Consider the following 15,969-nt stretch of genomic DNA (forward strand, 5'->3'; position numbering starts at 1 on the left):
GGGTTTAATCCCCCAAAATAAGATTTATTGTCCACCCCTCCCCCAACTGTTTCTTTAAACCTATTTAGGTTCTTTCCTTAACTCTCATTTGTAAGGTCATGCCTGAGTTAAAGAATGATCATCTAAAATTAGTTTTGATCTAAAATCATGTTCATGCTCCATCAGGTGGATGTAGAATCAACAGACCCATGACCTTTCAAGGTGAAGAGTGCTCTCTGCTACCTGCCCTACCCCCAAACCAGCAGCAAGGTGCCCTCCACCTCAGAAAAGGCACACCGCACCATGTTAGCATCTGTCTTTCTTTTCATTTTTAAAAAATTACCTTTAAGCTATTGAACAAAGTGATATCAATGCCATATGTCAGTTGAAGAGTACAATGCATCAATGTCAACCCTTCCATCATTTCCCTCCATCTCTTTCAGCCCCACCCAGCCCTGCAATTGGCCTGGTTCCATTTTCACATTGGTACATTAAATTTTGACTTCATTTACATACCTCAACTCTCTCTACCTAGGGTCTGCCCCAAGTGTTTCCTCTTCCACTTGGCCCTTTGTGATTCCTGTGCTGTGTCTCACTCAGGACTAAAGCTGTGAAAGGAAGAAAGTAAAAGGGTGGAGACATTCCTACTTGACAGCTATTCTGTGCTGGGGTTATCTGAAGCTGAGATCTTCTGTTGTGGTCGTCTTTGTGAGGCCTCATACTTTTACTTTTTAATTATTAGTTATTTCTTTGAATTATCTTTAAGTAGTAATACAAAGGAAGTTCCACATAACAGAGCAGTTTATGAATGTAATACACCAGCCTCATCCTTTCCACATTCTCACCCTCACTTCGACCCATCCCTTCCCTTACTTTTCTTAGTTTTGTAGTATACACAATGAATTCTTCCTTTTTCTTCTTTTTTGCATTATTTTCTTGTAAGGTGATGAAGAGAAGGTTTACAGTTTAAAAATTAAGGTATGGAATACATTTCTTTTTAAAAATTTCATTGTCAGGGTGATGTATACAGAGGTTACAGTTACATTTGGCAGGCAGTGCCACATTATTTCTTGAACACTGCTAACCCTTCTACATTTCTTTTTAAACACTGTTATCCCCTTGTTTATTTTCTTCCCACTTACTACTCCCCAGTCTGCTCCCCTAGCTTTTAAAGTTCATTTCCAATATAGTGTCATTATTGCATTAGTTCATCCTTTATCCTGCTGTTTCTTTGATTCCCTTTCCCTTCCACAGATCAGATAAGCTTATATACAAGGCAAAAGGTACAGAAAAGTAAAACAAAAAAAATAGAAACAACTCTCTACAGGACATAAAAAGAACCGATTGTTTCCAACTCTAGGAGTTCATTTTGATAAAATTCATTATATATGGTCCTAGGCCCTTAGCAATTGGGCTACTATCATCCCCTGTTCAGAGTATAATAGACATATTCTAGTTATTACAAATGAGAGAAACCATGCCACCTTTATTTCTTTGCTTAATGTAATTTTGCTTTGCTTAATATAATTTTTCCAAGTCTTCCCATTTCCTTACAAATGGAGCAATGCCATTCTTTCTGATGGAGGCATAGTATATATGTACATATATACATAGTTATATATGTACATACATACATGCATACCACAATTTCTTAATCCATTCATCTAATAAGGGGCATTTGGGTTCATGCCATATGTTAGCGATGGTAAATAATGCTGCAATGAACATGTTTGTGCTGGTAGATTTAGTGTGGCAAGGAATGGGATTGTTGGATCACAGGAGAGTTCTGTGTTTAATCTTTTGAGGAACCTCCATATTGCTTTTTCAAGTGACAGAACATGTTTACAATCCCACCAACCGTGTAGTAGTATTCCCTCAGCCCCCCCAGCATCTGTTATCACATTTTTGGATAATGGCCATTCCACCTAGGGTAAGGTCTAATCTCAATGCTGTTTTGATTTGCATTTCTTTTATAGCTAGAGATGCTGAGTATCTCTTCATGTATCTATTGGCAATTCTTATTTCCTCTTCAGAGAAGTCTCTCTTAAAGCCCACTTGTTAATGGGATGCTTATTTCTTTGGGGATTTGTTTTTTGGGAGTTTTTATTTTCTTGAGTTCTGAGTATATTTTAGATATGAGACCTTGTCTATTACATGGCTAGTGAAAAATCTTCTCCCAATCTATGTACTTTCTATTTATCTTGCAAGATTAGTTCTTTGCCATGCAGTAGCTCCGCAGTTTAATGCAATCCCATTTATCCAACTTTGATTTGTTGTGTTTCTGGGTCTTTATTAAGAAAGTTTTATGGTATATTCAATGAATTATTGCCAGCATTCTCCTCCTACCCTGCTTCCCTGTGTTCGTCATCCCTTCTCCCCTTACCCCCTTGTTGAATGTAACCACTTCCAAACACAGCATGTTTACTTGTTTACAGTCATATGGCAGAGAATCTCCAAATTTGTCCCTTGTTATCATCACTGTCCCAAATTGTAAGTCTGTTCTGGCTGTTCTTGGTATCCACAGCTGATGTTTTGTTCTGTTTTGTTTTGCCAGTCCCTGGGGCTTCAACTCAGGGTCTGAGCCCTGTCCTTGGGTTTTCTCAAGGGTAGAGCTCTACCACTTGAGCTACCGCACCACTTCTGGCTTTTTCTATGTACGTGATACCAAGAAATCAATCCCTGACCTTTGTGCGTGTTAGGCATGCACTCTGACCACTGGGCCAAACTCCTGGCTAGTGTAGCTGATGCTTTTCAGGGCCCTGTGAGTCCATCCCTCCTGAAGCATGAGTGCCAGTGCTAAGCACTATCTCCTCTTCAACAGCCTGATCTCTACCACAGTCTGTTCACAATGAAAGCACTAACAGAACACTGCAAAAATGCCAACCCCAGGGTTGGCGCTAAGCGTTCTGAAGGGTATGTCTCAGGCTCAAATGAACAATAAAAATGCCTCACTCTCCCCACATAGTGGAGAAAATGACTGCCAGATACAAAGGTAGAAGGTGTGACATCCCTTATATATTTTTAAGCATATGGAGGCTTTACATAAACTTGCACAGGATTGGGTCACTTTATTACTCTCAGGTAATTAACTTACATATTAATAGACATTTTCAGTTTCTGTCTGTTCCAATTTTGAGCCTTTAAGGCAATAAACAAGCATACACATTTCCCATCAACATTCGGGCTTCAAAGCCAACAGCAGAGGCCCCTGGCTGTGGGAACCTGGAGAGAAGACTTGATGAAACTGCTTAGGGATCTAGAATCATGAATTTGAAGATCTGGAATGTGAAGTGGCAGCTCAAATTCCAGTTTTGCGTGACCTGGCCTTTGAATGAGGGGCTTCTCCCTTGTTTCCTGCCATGTGTGAGTGCTGTGAGTTTGGGAAGTTCAAAGAAGGTATAGCAGAAAGAGCAAAGATTTCATAGTGTGGGTCTGAATTCAGATTTTCTATTTGGCAGCTATGTGACCGGAGGCAAATTATATAATTCTTCAAGTCCCAGCAGAGTCCTCTCCAGAATAACGATAACAACAGCCCTTCCAGGGTCATTTAAAGAATTTAAAGAAACAAACAAAAGCAAAGCAGGTCTAATCCAAGGGTGTAACAGGTGCTTACCAAAGAGGCCTCTCTTCCCCTTCAAGGGCCAAAACAGACTTGAAAACATATGGCGCTTTGCAGACATCTTAGGTCTGTAAAATGATTTTTAAACCTTTAGAGCATCTTTGCAGCTGTTTCTTTACTTTTTCTTCAGGAAAAGTAAGTCATGAAGAAAATAAACCCAAAATAAGAAGCACAGTTCATTACGTAAGAGAAGCAGAAAGCCCCCTAGTTCTACCAGCACTGGGGATGTGACACAGAGAAGTTTTCAGGAGAAAAGAGAAGTGCCAAGTTCAGTCTGCAGTAAACATTCTCCATTTAAAATAATAATAAGCCACATAGCTGTCTGTGTTGTGAATCTGACCTAGAAATTAGTTTTCAAGAAGAAAGAAGTCTTGCTATTGCAACTGCCTGCAAGTGGAACCACAGAGGCACTTGGCCTTACTAATCACTGATGTGTACTCCCTGGTGAGACCATCGGAATGCAGCAGAGCCCGCTAGCCTATTAAAAACTCCTAAATATAGCCCCTGGGGTGTCTTGTTTGCTGGACCCTATTACATCTCAAGATCCAAAGCCACTATAATGTGTTTACAGATAAAATGGAGCCTAGCTGGAATCCAAACCATACCCTCGCTCTTCCCTTTCTGCATGCACTTGCATAGGCCTCTCAGTTAAGCCTCAAGACACACACCACGCTAAAGGAACATAGTGCCAGCCTTTACCATCCTGACCATCCAGTATCACTTTGTTGTTCTTCTGGGGTAAAAATGAACTTAGGGAGATGATTTTTCACAAATTATATTGACACATTGCAGGTGGCTGAGTCTTGGGAGTATGTGACAAATTCAGACAAAGGCATCTGTCTCATGCCACTGTGGCATGTTACCCAGCGGTCAATGGAATTGGATTTGAATCTAAGTTCTGCCATGTGCTAAGGGTATGAGGTAGGACAAATTTGCGAACCCAAACAGCAGATATAAGATGGACACAAACATAGGAGCATCCAAGCCTGGCACTGTTGGCTCACACAAGCTATAATCCTAGCTACTCAGGAGGCTGAGATCTGAGGATCATAGTCTGAAGCCAGCCTGGGCAGGAAAGTCTGTGAGAGGTTTATCTCCAGTTAATTGCCACAAAGTCAAAAATGGAGCTGTGGCTCTAGTAGAGCATGTTTTGAACATGAAAGCTCAGGATCTGAGCACAGTGCCCAAGCCCTGAGTTCAAGCCCCATGATTAGCACACACGCACGTGCGCACGTGCGCACGCACACACACACACACACACACACACACACACACACACACAGAATCTTTTAGAGTCTTTTCTAAACTTAAACTAGATCCATGTGGTATCAGTGCCTCTTGACTTTCCCCCAGAAAATGAGAGGCATTGATGATCATCCTATGAGGAAATACAACTGTGTTGTCCCAGAAGCAACAACTTTGGTGTGTGTGCTGCAAGAATAACAACAATAAAAGCAACCAGCCTCTCTGTAGTGATTCTACACTCCAGTGCTGTTCTATGTGCTTCCCACTAGCTAAGTCACCAGATTCTTACAGCAATATTATTCTAGCACCTCATTATTATTACCTGATGATATTATATGCACCTGATTCTTCCTGGAATATTATGGATTGCATTAGAATTAGCATTATTAGGGATTATATTGGGAATTATTATCCTCGTTTCACGAATAATCTCAGAGACAGAGAGGCTAAGTGATTTCCCCCATATTTCACAGCTTGTAAGTGTAAAGGCCAGGCCCAGTCTATGCTGTTAGACCCAGAATCCTCATTTACCATAGTTACACAATCATCTCTTAGTGTCCCGATCAGACTCCTAATCGGTATGACAAGCCAGAGGGTGCTCAAGGTATAACTCTTCTAATCGTTCTGAAAAGCAGCTTAATCATCTATACAAAAGGCTGCCCCAAGGGCATACACGGTATCTACTGGTTGCCTGAGCAAGATGGTTCAGGATATCAGGTATGGCCCATTCTGAGGCAGCAATATTCACAAAGGGACTGTCAGAGATGGCTCAGCAATAGGCCATACCAAAGGTAGAAGGAAAAAAAACAAGGACAGAACTGGTGAATTCCGATGGTCACTATTTCTTTGAGATGATTCTTAGGATATGGACTATCTACCCTATAATATGAAAAAAAAAAAGAACTGGTGAATTCCTCTGGTGGTGAATGCTCTGAGGTAGTGTCACTGTCCAGTAAATCATTGTAGGACCATCTAGGGAATAGAAGTCTTGTGTCCCTGGTGGAAATGAGAGTCACTCAGTTTTAAATTATAAGCATTGCTGTCACAGTTGCCCCTAAACTAGCCTGGCTTCAAGAAGCCTACAGATGCAGCTATATCCACTCACCTTCCAATGTCCATCAAGCTGGTCATTAATTATAGATTCCTGAGAGGCAGAGGATATGTTTCTTGCATGTACATGACCCCCCCCAAACCTGTCAAGAGACCTTTAATTCGTGTAACAGTCCACTGATAAATGTGATAAAAATCAATCAAAATATATTTAATAGAGACTTACTATGTAGGGCTGGCTGTTAAAGCCCTTACAATGTGATTCAATCTGAAGAAGAGTTGGACTTTGAAGAAGTTATGAAAGTGTAGCCATACCTTCATTTTTACTTTTCAACTTCCAGTAGTCTTCAGGAAATTACACAAGACAGCAGCACTTTATTATAAAACAGGCTTTGGGTTAGATGATTCTGCCCAATAATAAGCTCTTGAAAGTGTTTTGAGCACGTTTAAGGGAGGTTAGGCGAACTTATAATGTTCAGTAGGTCAGGTGTGTTCGAAGCTGTAGATGTTTTCCATCTATCGAGATATGACCTTTTATAACTCAGGAAACATCCGAACTTTTAACTTCAGAATTTTCTTTTGCAGAGGCAATGGTATAAACTAATTTGTCTTTTGTAGCTCCCTAGTCTTCCTTAGACATACAGACTTAGACCAAACTATAAACCAACTAGTTGCTTACTAATTCTCTGCAAGATTATTCTCTTTATTCAGTACCAGTGATCAAACCTAAGATCTCAAGTATAATAATTAAGTGCTCTATCAATGACTGTATCCCCAGCTCTAGATTATTTTATTTAAAATGTCTTTCCTAAGGGGCTGGGAGTTTGGCCTAGTGGTAGAGTGCTTGCCTAGCATGCACGAAGGTCCAGGTTTGATTCCTTGGTACCACATACATAGCAAAAAGCTGGGAGTGGTGCTGTGACTTAAGTGGTAGAGCTCTAGCCTTGAGAAAAGTCAAAGGACAGTACTCAGGACCTGAATTCAAGCCCTAAGACTGGCAAAAAAAAAATCTTTCCTAAGGCCAGGAGTGTGACCTAGTGGTAGAGTGCTTGTCTAACATACACAAAGCCTTGCGTTCCAGTCCTCGATACCACATACTCAGAAAAGGCCGGAAGTGGTGCTGTGGCTTAAGTGGGTAGTAGAGCTCGAGCCTTGAAGAAGCTCCAGGATAGTGCCCAGGCCCTGAGTTTAAGCCCCACAACTGACAATAAAAAAGATCTTTCCTTTCTGAAGAAAGGGTTAACTCCAGAAAACTCTGAAAACTTAGTAGATTGATTGCTAATACTTTGCCGATTCTGAATACCTTAGAGGAAATGTTATGTGATGAATTAATAGTTGCTTCTCTGCCACTGTGAAGAAAAGCTGTAATTTGGGAATGCTTTATGTCACTGGTCTTCAAATGTCAAAAGGTAGTTTCAGGTCAATGTGAAGCACTGATGGCCATGTCCCAGCAGGTGAACCATAGTATAGAGATGGACAGAAATGAACGGAATGAACACACATAAAAAGAGACTGCATTGTCTTTCATGGAACCTTATAGGTGCTTGCTACGGAACCTAAAAATACCCTGTTGCACAGAAAATGCTTTTTTTAAAATGAAATGATTTCAAAGTGCCATGTCCTGTACCAACATCTCAGTGACAATTTAGAACAGAAGTCAATACACGATAACTTGTGGGCCCAATCCAACAAGCCTTTTCACAAATTAAAAAAAAGTTGTTCCATACAGCCATACTCATCTGTTTCTATATCATCTGAGAATGCTTTCATTGCACTATAACTGCAAAGTTGACAAGTGTCAAGAAACCAAATGGCCTGCAAAGCCAAAATTGTTTATTCTCTGACCTTCCTTAGGAAGTTTACTAACTTGTTATTTAGAGTAACACTGAAAGCCACAGATTCGAGCCTCTCAATGACAATTTAAAATTCCACTGAAGTTTACTTCCCCAGATCAACTCTTGTCAGTCCTCTGAATTCTGCAGAGAGCCAATATCTCTTTTTTGTATACTTTCATAATGCAGAAACCCATTTCATAATGCAAAGCCCATCTGATTTGAAGTCTGTTTCTCACTCTATATCCTCTGAACAAAGTATTGTTCACCATCTCAGAACTAGAAGGCATCTATTATTTTGTACCATATACTAGATGGTGATTACTTACACTGAGTTTACTGATGTATCAGTAACAGAGTAGAACTTGCTTCATAAGCATTCATAAACCCAACATATTCATAGACTTGGATGCAGTTCTAAGAGGTAGAATTGGAAGAAGTATCTGCAATGCAAAATTGAAGCAGGTGCTCACTTTTAGAGTCTTTAACCAATAGAGTGTTGGAGTTTGTGGATAACGGTCCCAAACTTTTATCAGCCCCCCCAAGTGTACTATTTAAGCCATAGGCTATGTAGAAGAGATACGTAATTGAGCTCCACAGCAGTGACAATTTGACAAGGAAATCTTTCATCTACCTTGGCCTCCTCTTCTGTTTCATTCCTCGAAACTCTTACTCCAGGATCTGTGGGATCACTTCTAAACTCCCACTTCCTAAACTGAAACCCGTGTCCCAGGATCTCTCTTGGCTTGGATATCAGTATTGAGATTTGCTGCAGAATGCAGATCTTTAGAATGGGACCTTGGAATTAGTAACTCACTGAAGACCAGCATCCTATCAAAGGATTCATCTATAGTGGATGGAAATGAGGTAGGTACAAGTAGAAAGTGAATCACTAGTTTGGCCAGTAAGGGGAATACAAATTAGGCAATTTTAGTAGGGCCACTGATTAAGTGCAACCACAGAACAGCCTGGAGAAGTGGCTGCTCTGGCAAAAGTGGGGATAGAGGTTCAGAGACATGCAACGTCTGCTCATGTGTGTTAGTAAGAATCAAGAGAGTGAATAATGCATACGAAAATGGCTCTTACAGAATTTACAGTAGAAGGCAGAAAATATAGCTGGGGAAAACACATTTATGTCCCTGACATCAGTAATATTTCAGCAAGGTTATTTGAGGCTAGTCTGGAGGCAGGGATCAGAAGGATATGGTTCAAGGCTAGCTTTGGAAAAAGCTTGTAAGACTCAATCTTAACCAATAAAAGGCTGGTTGTGGTGGCAGACTCCTGTCAACTACTATGGAAACAGGAATAGAAGGATCACAGTCCACGCTAGTCTGTTCAAAACTTTGAGGCCCTATTCAAAATAATAAATAAAGCAATCTGGGTACAGGTTGTTCACACCTTTAGTCCTAGCTATTTAAGAGGCTTGAATCAGAACTGAGATTCAAAGTCAGCCTAGCCAAAAAAAAAAGTTCCTAAGACTATCTCCAACTGACTAGAAAACTCCAAACTGGAGATGTGGCTCAAATAGTAGAGCATTTGCTCTGAGCAAGCAAGCAAATCAAGAATATAAGGCCCTGAGTTCAAGCCTTGTTACCAGCTCGTATATGAAAAATTGTCTGGTAGTACTTAAGTAGTAGAGTACTTTGCCTAGTGAACTCAAGGCCCTGATTTCAAACCCCAGTTCTGCCAAAAATAAGTGGCTAGAGTGATTCCTTAAAAAATTAAACAGTACACAGTAACATACAGTAAATGAGATAGATATTGTAAAATCATTTAGCAGAGTATCAAAGATTTTTGTAGGCTCTGGAAGGTGAGGGTGTTAGAATAGATTTGAATAAAGCTGGAAAACTTTCCACTTTCATGTATTCCCTATAAGGACCTTAATACATTCTACTCATTAAAGTGATAAGGACAGCAGAGATGAGAGCGACATCACAGACTTATTAGGAGTTAGACAGTGGCTGTTCTATGTAGGCTAAAATTGGCCACCTGACATGCAACAGTATAACTGGGCTCCTGATCACAGCATCTATATATGTCAGGAGTTGGTAGGATTCTAGTAGAGTCTAGATAGTGGCATTTAATTACCAGAAACAGAGAGGAAATAACATCCCTGCTGTGGATTTATTCTTAAACTCAAAGGCCATGTTTTGAAGATTAAGTCACCAGCCTACAGTGCTATTGGAAGGATTTGGACCCTTGTAAAAGTGGGGCCTACTCGAAAAAAAAGTAAGATCAATGGAGGAATGTCCTGTGTGAGGATGCTGGAACCCAGCCCCCTCTCTGTTTTATTTCCAAGCCACCAGGAAGAAGGAAAGTTTGCTCAATCATGAGCTCCTGCTCTGATGTGCTGCTTCACCACAGGCCCAAACAACCAATGGACTGAGACCTCTGAAACTCTGAGTCAGCTAAAAGAAACCATTCCTCCTTCCAAGTGGATTTTCCCAGGCATCTAGTCACAGCAATGGAAAGGGACCTACACCTGTCCCCCTGGCATCAAGGCTGGAGGGTCAGGATGCTCCATCTTTAATCAATATAATAGATAGGCCTAGAACCAACATGGCGGCAGGACTATCACCATACACAGTTCCTCTCAAGGACACATCTGTTGAGTTTGTGCTTCTTCTTGCCACAATCTTTAGATCTCTTTGTGGACTGGGCTCAGAGACAAGAGGAGGCTCCCACCAAAGGATGAAGTCAGGGTGCTATGAATTTGAAGCTGTGTGAGCTGCAACTATATGGGCTTCTCATGAAATTCAGTATACCAGAAGGCAAAGTAAAGGTAAAAGCTCCTGACCATGATTATAAAAGGGATAACACAACAGGGGCAAGAAGGAAAGTGTCTGGACACCGGAAGAGTCACAGGAGTTCAGGGAACTTTTTTTGCCTGGAGGTCACATAGAATGGGAAATCTCTGCAATCTCAACCCAACAGGTACAACAAAAGAAAACCAACAAGGTTCAGACCTCTTCAGACTAAAGATGTGGGTCACTGACCAAGTGACCATCTTAGACTTACTTAAACCCCATCCAGTTCCAATAACTCTAATATTTTCCTCTTGTCATTAGGATTGTAGCAGTTCTGCTGCTAGCCTGAGGGTGGGGAAAAGCTTTTACCCAAATCCCAGAACAAATATCACACTTAAAGATAAAGCTTCAGAAACATTCCTTTTGAATTGAGTTTCAAGATGAGAATGCCTCCTATTAGAACAGCTAATTAATTCCTTACAGAATAACCAATACATTAAGTCAAGAAAGAGACAAATAAGAATTGGGATGGAAGAAATAAAACTGTCCTTGTTAATTCATAATTTGCAACACAGACATAAAATATCTATAAATATTTTGCTAGAAATGTTAATAAGATAGGTTAAGTTGTGAAATACAAGATTCATATTTTAAAACAAATTAACATTCAATTGGGTCTATAACTTGATTTGAGAATAAAATGTAAATAGGATTTTGTCATAATGAAGTATATAAAGACATTTTGCATAGAGAAATTACAAAGTTTTGTAAGGAGGCTTAAATATAAGACTAAATAAAGAAATATGTAATGCTCAAGGATGGATAGAACATTGTAGTTAGTATATGTAGAGAAAACTCAGATCTGTCATCATATAGATATCATTGTAGATTAACAGCAGATCTGAGGCACAAAAATCTAGAGCAGCTAAACAACCTTGCTCCTGTGTCCAACAAGAGAGGAATTCAGGCAAGACATACACATAAGTAAAGATGATAGAAAAGTTTATTAGAAGAAAATATGACAGAGTAACTGGCATAGATATGCCACCGGAGAAGATGACAGTTTAACCTCTCTCTCTCTCCATTTTCATCCATCTTCCTTGTTACATAGTTTGACCTTGAGTTAAATAGTGAATTGTTCCCAGAAGGCAGCTTTTTGATTGGTGGGTTTCCTTCCTGTTTCTGGTAAGATCATCAAGCTGAAGAGTTACTTCCCAGAACTTATTTCTACATTCTTTTACCCTTCTTACGTCCTTATCTTTTATAGTCCTCCTTCCTCATCACATTGTCAGGCAGATTTTGGTGTGTCAGCTTATCTTGCCAACTGCAATTCCTCATTTAATTACTGTTCCAGTCATTCATATCATCCCTTTGGAGGGCCTTGTTAACAAAAAGTGGTAGCTTTCCATCCCTGAAAGCTTATAAAGCATGTTTTCATATAGCTTGATTTACTATTACTACCTAAAATTATTTCACTTATGGGCTGAGAGTTTGGCCTAGTGGTCGAGAACTTGCCTATCATGCACAAAGACCTGGGTTTGATTGCTCAGTACCACATACATAGAAAAAAGCCAGAAGTGGTGCTGAGGCTTAAGTGTCAGAGATGTAGCCTTGAGAAAGTCCAAGGACAGTGCTCAGGCCATGAGCTCAAGCTCAGAAATGGCAAAAAATATATAGCTAAAATTATTTCACTTATTTACATTTCTCATTTCAAATTTTTAAGACATCATTCATTCATCACCTGACTGCCAGAGTTTCCTGGCTCATCACTTACTGCTTGCTCCTTATATGGGCCAGAGATCCAAAACAACACAATCTCAGCACAGTTTTGAAGCAATTCTCATATACTCTCAGGCTTTTGGATTTATATACTAGTACATCAACTTATATACTAGAATACTTTATGAATTGGTTCTTATACTAAAGGTAGCTTTTTCAGTTATTACAGTGCACTATAGAATTCACTTTGTAGCTAGGTCTACCACTAGGCAAAAACAAATCTTAACTTACCAGTAGTACATGGGCTGTGCCCATGTACTATAGAAACTCTCATAGATAGTAAGACTATCCTGTAAAATTGCAGCCAGATGTTGCTTTCTCTCTGTTTCTGCTCTGTCTGTCTGTGTTTCTGTCTCTCTGTCTCTGTCTCTGTGTCTCTGTCTCTCTGTGTCTGTCTATCTGTCTCTATCTCTCTGTCTCTCTGTCTCTGTCTGTCTCTCTCTCTCTCTCTCTGGAAGTACAAACTTGATAGGGAAGTTCACATAATAACATGTCCATTCAAGTAAATCTTATCTGTAGACAATTGCAGCCAGATGTTGCTTTCTCTCTGATTCTATCTCTGTCTGTGTCTGTCTGTCTGTCTGTCTGTCTGTCTGTCTGTCTGTCTCTCTCTCTCTCTCTCTCTCTCTCTCTCTCTCTCTTTCTCTCTCTCTTTTCCCTCTCTGGAAGTACAAACTTGGTAGGGACGTTCACATAATAACATGTCCATTCAAGTAAATCTTATCTGTAGATGACCAGAAGCATTTGAAATATAGTCAATCCTTTGTTTTTCCATCATGCTAGAGGCCATTGATTTCTTGGTTAAATCAAATATTCTGGACAATATTAGGAAAATTAATTTGTAGAAACTGTCTTCTAACAAATCAAAAGCCTAATTCTTAGTCCAAGCATCTAAAATGCCTGGGAAACTGACCTTCATTACATCAAGGGCTGAAGTGATATGCAAATGTGCCAGTTCTGCTTCACTTCCCTAGACCTGGTGAGGAGGCCAGCAAATAAGAAATCCAATGCTGTTGGAAAAAGCTTAGAGCCAGGCCCAGGGTCAGGTTAGGTAAGTGAGATGTCCGCAGCGTAAATTCAAGGAGGATTTGCTATTCCTCAACAACCTTGTGTTTTGCACCCCTGGGAGAAGAGTGTCTCCTTATATTTTGTTGTTCTTCCTCCTGACTTCCTTGTCTCAGCCCTAGCCCTGGCCTGGAAAATACAAGCAAACAGGCAACCTGAGTGCACACCTGATGACATCCCAAAGATGTGCTCATGCATCTCTGACAGTGAAGCCCCCTGGGAACCTCTGGGGATCTAGAAGCCTTTACCTTTGTCTTGGAGCATGTTGTGTTGTCTGGTTTCTGTAGTTTACCTCTGCCTTGGGGTAAAGTTCTGTGTCTCTTGCTTTATATAATGTTTCCTTTTCCTGTGACTCCTGGTACCTTTCCATCAATTACATCCTTCTCCTGCAGTGTCACCTATCCAACATCTACCACTAAAATAAGATTCTAAGTCAATGTACAGGATGAAATCACGTTCAGCCTTGGAACATCTGCAACTATACTGCAGGTGTGTGGAGTTAGCAGATAGGTCATAGCAGACCTACGGGAAGAAGTCTAAGTAAATTAGGTTATTCTCTTTGTTCACTTAAAGAATGTTGATTTCCAGATATTTGACAGTTTCTTAAATAAGTTTCTCTGTGTGTGTGTGTGTGTGTGTGTGTGTGTGTGTGTGTGTGTGTGTTGTGTGTGGGTGTTCTTCTAAAGACAATGTATCTGAAAGTTCAAGGGGTCTCATATGACCCCATATCTTTTGCTGCAAGACAGGCTACAAGTTTGTCTCTTAAAATAACACCCTTAGGCCCATTGGTCCCACTTCCTCGAGGAAGATGAGGAAGATGCTCTGAAGACTTGGCGCCAGCAGTCTCCCTCCTCCTCCCCAAGTCCCTGTGACCTCCCCAGCCAAAATGGCATCTGGAGTGCAAGTTGCTAATGAAGTGTGTTGCATTTTCTATGACATGAAAGTTTGAAAATGCTCTACACCAGAAGAAATCAAGAAAAAGTAATAGGCTGTCATTTTTTGTCTCAGTGCAGACAAAAAGTGCACTATTGTTGAGGAAGGCAAAGAAATTTGGGTTGGTTGGAGATGTTGGTGTTACCATAACCGATCCTTTTAAGCATTTTGTGGGAATGCTTCCTGAAAAAGATTGTCGTTATGCTTTGTATGATGCAAGCTTTGAAATCAAGGAATCTAGAAAAGAAGAGTTGATGTTTTTCTTGTGGGCATCAGAACTAGCACCCCTGAAAAGTAAAGTGATCTATGCAAGCTCCAAGGATGCCATTAAAAAGAAGTTTAAGGCACAAAGCATGAATGTCAAGCAAATGGGCCGGAAGACCTCAACCGTGCTTGTGTTGTTGAAAAGCTAAGCGGGTCCTTAAATGTAGCTTTTGAAGGGTGCCCTGTGTAGATCATCATTCAGTGCCACAAATTGAAAGCTTCCATGTTTAATGTTATTCTCTTGCTATATAAGTAAAGCAAATTTATTTAGGCCAAAGTCTTACTGAGGGGGAGCTGTCTTGTCATCTTCTAGAGTAAAATAAAATATATAAATATGTCCAAACATAGCCCTAAATAAATCTAGAGTCTAAAGTTTTATCAGTGTGAAATTAAATTCTTAACCAGTCAAATGCCTGCTTTAATGAGTTACCCTATAAGGATGCTTGTTATGCTCAGGATTTTTAATAATGCAGTTCACAAAACAGCATAAGGCCTTGTGAAGAATATTTTTACATCTTTGTTAACCACCACAGTTACTTTCTTTTGCTTGGAGAACTGGTTATGATTTGGGCCCAAATGATTAATTCTCTATTCTTTGTTGACCTGAACAGCATACTTGGCTATAATTATTTCCTTATAATATGTAACAACACTAGTATACTAACAATAGTAAGACCAAGTCAGGCAGTCTTTTAGATCTACCAAGTGTGTAATGAAGGCCGCCTCAGAATTGTGTCCACTTACACTTTGCGCGGATGTTGCAAAGCACAACTCCAAGCCGCCGTGGGAGTGCAAGAGCAGCATGGCCCCTGCGGTAAGCAGCCTCACTCGCCAGGAGACCATTTGTGAGTGACCTGGCAGCTTAGAAATCATGGCATGTCCTCAGGACAAGGTGCAGTGTCTTGTATTGACTGATGCAAATTAGGGCTCCACTGTAATCTGCTTTGTTAATGAAGAGGACAAAACAGTATATTGGTAAGCCAGGACACCTGCAGAATCTTTCATTGTGTCTCCTCCAGAACTGTGCAGAGTCTGGTGCAGTCAGTGTGGAAGAATGCTGATGGTTTCCTCTGGGGTTTGGGGGAACATAATTTTCTAGAGCAGTTAGTCAGCGGTGTAGGTGGGCAACAAGTTCGGGGCTGACACTCACAGGACCACAGCCCAATGACATGTGGAAATGATTGTCCTTACCATCACAGGCATGACACACCAAACAATGAAGAGATGCGCAAACCGTTGAACTTAGAAGTAGGGATATATAGGCTTTATGTAATGAAGGAAGCATTTTTAACTTAAAACAATAATAACACCCTTAGTTTTCCTCCTACTTTAAGGATATATTTTTCCCTTCATCACAGTTGCTGCTGTTTCCTTTGTGCCAGATCATTAGTTATAGGCATCTCAAGTTATTCGCCCAGGCTCTCAACTCTTCTAGGTATCTTTAAGCTCATCTCCC

The 15,969-nt window shown here is 40.4% G+C and overlaps 1 protein-coding gene and 1 pseudogene across 1 annotated transcript in view; one reads left to right on the plus strand and one right to left on the minus strand.

The window, feature by feature from the left end:
- The window catches only part of Slc35f4 (solute carrier family 35 member F4), a 205,007-nt gene that overhangs the window by 144,433 nt on the left and 44,605 nt on the right, over window positions 1-15,969 (minus strand). The gene's annotated exons all lie outside the window — the stretch shown is intronic.
- LOC150054481 (destrin pseudogene) lies at window positions 14,203-14,889 on the plus strand (annotated as a pseudogene).

The sequence above is a fragment of the Megascapheus bottae genome, chromosome 14, assembly GCF_031878675.1.
Source record: "Megascapheus bottae isolate mThoBot1 chromosome 14, mThoBot2.hap1, whole genome shotgun sequence".
NCBI lineage: Eukaryota > Metazoa > Chordata > Mammalia > Rodentia > Geomyidae > Megascapheus > Megascapheus bottae.